We start from the raw sequence: 5,434 nt of genomic DNA on the forward strand, positions 1-5,434 counted from the left end.
CTTTTCATCATGATCAATACCGTTGTGTTTGTTTGTGTTACCATGTCTAGCTAAATCTTTTAAAGGTTAGAATGTAAGGGTTATGTTTCACATATTGAATCTGTAGAAATACTTTAAAGGCTGTTTTGATTTTTAACTTGAGTTTTCTAAAACAAACTTGGTTAGTTTTAATTATTCAAGGAGTGCGAAAGCACCCTGGCTTGGTAACTAGGATTTTTTTATCACTTTAAGGAAAAACTATTTTTGAAACTGTTTTCGGACGCGTTAATAGATTTAAAATCAGGAAACTCCTTGGGTAAACTTTCCAAATCAAAATCACTTTTTAACTAAGTTTACGAGTCTTATATCTTAAAAATAAGTTTACTACTTTAGCGTTCTGCGCATCTTTCATAAGTGACAATAAAAGGCCTTAATTTAAGGGTAAACTCGGTTCTGAATACGTGAAAGCGACAGTTCCTATTAAATGGATTCTTTTCCGGAGTAGAAAATATTGTCTCATAAGTAGTTCTATTTAGACAATCGAAACATCACTTAACTGACGTGAAATACATTCAACCTGTCTTTACCTGCATTTATTATTTACCGTCATTTTGCAAACCCAATATCTCTTTTATACCGCCTTAGATAAACACTGTAATGATAGTAATCGATATATTAATGATTGGTCTCTGTGGGATCGATATTCTTTTATATTACTTTGACACGATTCGTGCACTTGCGAGTTCACACGATCAAGTTTTTGGCATCGTTTTCGAGGACCAACTTCGTCAAATTTCGTACCATGTTGTTACACCGTCTAGACTAAGGCATTATTAGCCGGTAAATGCGAAGAACCCATAGTACCGGAAATTTAGTAGATCCTTTAGTGAAACCCGAACGTTATACTCGTACACGCCTCTTACTCATCCGAATTAAGAAAGCTATGGTCGAGAATCGCGACCGGAGACCCCTTAAAGAATTTGCCCAACCCTCTGACGAGGAACCTAGTTTGAGTATAGTAAACCCCCTTATTCCTGCTAACAATTTCGAACTAAAACCGTCTTTGTTGCAATTAGTGAAACAGAACCAATACACGGGTCTCGCTCCTAAGAACCCGAATCAACATTTAAAAGTTTTTATCCAACTAGCCGACACCTTTAAATCTAACAGCACTTCACCCGATGTGATCCGTTTAAGATTATTTCCTTTCTCCCTTAGGGATAGAGCATGTTCATGGTTAGATTCACTTCCAACTAATTCAATAACTACCTGGGAAGACCTTAGGAGAGTATTCCTTGCTAGATATTTCCCCCTAGTAAGATTGTTGTTCTTCGAAACCAAATAACTAGATTTACTCAAAACCAAGGAGAATCGCTTTTTGAAGCTTGGGAGAGATATAAAGAGCTATTAAGAGTCTGCCCACACCATGGCCTAGAATAATGGATGATCGTTCATACCTTCTACAATGGACTCCATTATAACACCAAGATGAGCATCGACGCTGCCGCAGGTGGCGCGCTGATGAACAAACCTTATCCTGAAGCTTGTGACCTAATTGAGGATATGTCCCAAAACCATTACCAATGGGGAATTGAGCGAGCGTCAATAGAGAAAAAGGAGACCCAAGGTGAAATACATGAGATAAGCTCTCTAGACATTATGCAGGCGAAAATGGACGCTTTAGCCCTTAGGATCGAACATATGTCTACAAACACTAACACCGTAGAAGTAGTCCACACAGAGTGCGAACTCTGTGGATCTAAAGGACACGAATCGACGGAATGTAACCTTTTGAACGACCTGAACACCGACCAAGTGAATTACACCCAAGGTAACCCATTTTCAAACACTTACAACCCTGGATGGAAGAATCATCCGAATTTCTCCTATAAAAACCAGAACCCTATCCAAAATCATGCACCTCAGAGACCGCAAGGTTATCAAGCCCAAAAACCAAACCAACCTATGCAAGTTGTGCCCCAAAAGTCTAACCTTGAGAAGATCATGGAGAGCTTCATATCGGGCCAGACTCAGCAAAATAAAGAATTCCTAAACCAAAACATTCATGTAAACGAACTTATAACGCAATTAGGAACCAAGGTTGATCAGATAATCACTCACAACAAGATGCTTGAAACCCAAATCTCATAGGTAGCATAAAACCAAGCCCCACAAACTACACCTGGAGGCTAATTCCCTGGACAACCTCAGCCAAACCCTCGAGGGCAAGCTAACGCTATCTCGTTACGAAGTGGGACCGCTTACGAAGGGCCTCATAACCCAGCAATGAGCGAGTCCAAAACTTCTAAAGAAAATTTACCTACCAACCAAGAAGAGGAACCGGGGGAACCCGAGAAACAAACCAACCAAGAAGGAGAAGCCAAGGATAAAACTTACAAACCACCACCCTCGTACAAACCACCAATCCCATATCCGCAAAGATTTAAACAAACCAAAGTCAACAACCAATATCAAAAATTTATAAAAGTAATAGAAAAGCTTCATGTAGAGATTCCTTTCACCGAAGCTATCACCCAAATTCTGTCTTACACCAAATTTCTCAAAGACATCTTAACCAACAAGCGTAGGCTTGACAATCCAAAACCCTTGGAATGCAATTTTATTTCCGAGGATAAACTTGCTAAGAAGGAGAAAGACCCTGGTAGTTTTTCTATACCTTGCATTTTAGGGAGTCATGTGATCGACAAAGCTTTCCTAGACTTAGGCGCTAGTGTGAGTTTAATTCCCTTAGCTGTATGTAAAAGGTAAAACCTAGGAGAATTGCAACCAACTAAGATGTCCCTCCAATTAGCCGATAGGTCTGTTAAGTATCTGTTGGATGAGTGGTCAGAGTATAGGGGTTTGTTATCGTCTCCACATGGATTGTGTGATATCGCCGCCGTTCGACAGTTGTTAAGTTCTTAACTTATCGTAACAAAGGGGTTTTTGTTTTAGGTCACGGTAGCTTGCATAAAAAGTAAGAAATTGCGGTAAAAGTTTTGGTTTTTACGATTTGAGAAATACTGTCAAAGTTAGGGTTCGACGATCACTTTGCATGCATATGTTCGATCAAACAAAGCTCATAAACTCCATTAGATGATAAACACATCCACAAAGTCCTCCCAATGTGTTTATCTCTAACACACATTGTGGGTTTTCCCATTTTGATCCATTGTTGATCTCTCATACAATCTATCAAAATGACAACTTTTAGGTTTAACTTTTTTGGTGAACAAACTCATTCCTTACTATCTCTAGCTAAAGAACAAGTATAGATGAAAACCTAGGTAAAGAGTTTGAAAACATCTCTTGATCATAAACCAACACAAAGAGTTATCAATAAAACAAGGTTTTCACCATATATTCATCATCAAAGAGTTTACAAATGAAGATCATCCCATATAAATACAAAGCTTATGATCATCTACATCTAACCTTGACAAAATGAAGGACTTAACTACTCATTTTCATGGTAGCTTGGTCAACAAGTTTCGGTTGAAGGTTGATCAACATCTGAGTCGAAGAATCGAGATTGGATGGGAATCCACCTTCTTTTTGTGGAATATTGTTAAGAGATGAAGAAATATGAGAAAAATGGGTTTCTAGGTTACAAAAATATGATCCCAAGAAATGCTGAAAAATATCTAAGTCCAAAAAGTAGCCCCTACTACTTATAGTACTAGTTCCTGAGCTGTCATGCTCGCTAGGCGAGCAGAATGGTTCGCCTAGCGAGCCCCAAAATGGCCACCAGAAGTGCCTGCGCCCAGAGAAATCATCCAAGTCCTGTTTGTATATGTTCGCTAGGCGAAGAATCCTTCGCTAGGCGAAGCCCACGCTTCCTCCTTCGCTCTAGCTAGTCTAGATAGTTTTGCTACTGGAATTGCTCGCTGGGAGCTCCCTTGATGCTCGCCTAGCGAATGTTGGTGAATTTTCCACTGGAAGCATTCACTACTTCCTTCGCCACAGTGAGTTTGATCATTTTGCTACTATAAAATTCTGGGAATGTTCGCTGGCAGCTCGCTGGGTGCTCGACTAGCGAGCACTTCGCTACATCACTCGCCTAGCGAGCTTGCTGATGTTTGCTTCCTTTCTTGGTTCCTTTGCCAACTTTCTTGTGTCTTTGTCTTCTAGTCTTTCATGCCTAATTCCTGCACAATAACACACAAATTAAGGGTACCAAGATCATTTCACATTGTATTGCAAATCATCAAAAGCAAGGGCAGTTTCGAACACTTTTTCTACAAAAAGGAGTGAAAGATGCCCACATTTGATAGCTCAAATAAACACACTTTGGCATCTAACAACTCTACGCAACTAGATTCTTGCTTTCCCTCAAGCAAAGTATGCCTCTTGAAGGACAAGAGGATTTGCTTAAAGAAAAAGATTTCTCCGAAATTGGATAAAATGGCTCAAACACAAGAGAGTCAACTAGACACAAGTTCCCAATGGTTAGAATAACACAATACACAAGAACTAAAGCCTTATAGCAAAGCAAAACATGTATCAATCCACAACAATGTTATCCTGAATGAATCACCCTATCTCTCCTCTTCGAATAAGGATTGAAGAAATTACGCGTTTGCAACCGCGGGGACAATTTCACTCTCCAACAAACAATGCAAAAATCACTTCAATTCATACAATGTCTAATAATTATAAATGAAAATGCAGAAGCACGAAGATCACTAAGGTCTTTTCCGGTTGTAGCTTGGTTAGGTTTACAAACAAGGGTCATATCTAAGGCCATTGAAAACGAACTTACCGATGCAAAAGAGACATCCACTGTACAAGCTATTTCCACATCTCAACTTCGTTCCACTTGTTTCTCATTTGAAACCTTCACAACTCTTATTTCACAACTCAATTTTGTTTTTCACTATTTTTCTTCCAAGCAAGCATTCATTTTCATTTTCTCTATATTTTTTTTCTTTTTCTACATCGTATTCACAAAACAGATGTTTCTCTTTTCTAATTTTTTTGTAATGCTTGCTCGGTTGTTCAAGAGTTATGGCACCTACCGATTCTCATTTTCGTTCTCCCCAACTTATCTTTTACTCACCCTAAGTGAATGCTCTTGACTTTTTACAGCAAAAGAACAATTATCAAAAATTTCAGGGTTTCAAGAAAAAAGATTTTGACATCTCGCCTTATTTCAAGCAGAGATTCAACTGTATAAGCTCAAAGGGGTTAACGAATACTCTCTACTCACGGGTAAGTTATATTTGGAACTGGTTGTGCTCGAAAGAAAACAAGCGCCTTGATCATTTCTAATTGCTTCCACAAATTCACAATAATAAAAGACAAAGCATGAATCAAATGAATCAGACAGTTTATTACAATCCAGCATTTTAGTGTACAATGGAGGTTTCCTCCCAATTTGTGGTTTTAAGTCCTAGATGAATCATTCATTCAATTATGTTGTAAAAAGAACAATATTCAAATTACAAAAAGAGTA

The 5,434-nt window shown here is 38.6% G+C and overlaps 1 non-coding gene across 1 annotated transcript; it reads right to left on the reverse strand.

Annotated features, from left to right (window-relative positions):
* Window positions 1-1,305: 1,305 nt before the first annotated feature.
* On the reverse strand, window positions 1,306-1,412 carry LOC127132975 (small nucleolar RNA R71). The gene has a single exon (XR_007806977.1). It is a non-coding gene; the product is annotated as a small nucleolar RNA R71 (small nucleolar RNA).
* Window positions 1,413-5,434: the final 4,022 nt, after the last annotated feature.

Source organism: Lathyrus oleraceus, chromosome 3, assembly GCF_024323335.1.
Source record: "Lathyrus oleraceus cultivar Zhongwan6 chromosome 3, CAAS_Psat_ZW6_1.0, whole genome shotgun sequence".
NCBI classification, from domain to species: domain Eukaryota; kingdom Viridiplantae; phylum Streptophyta; class Magnoliopsida; order Fabales; family Fabaceae; genus Lathyrus; species Lathyrus oleraceus.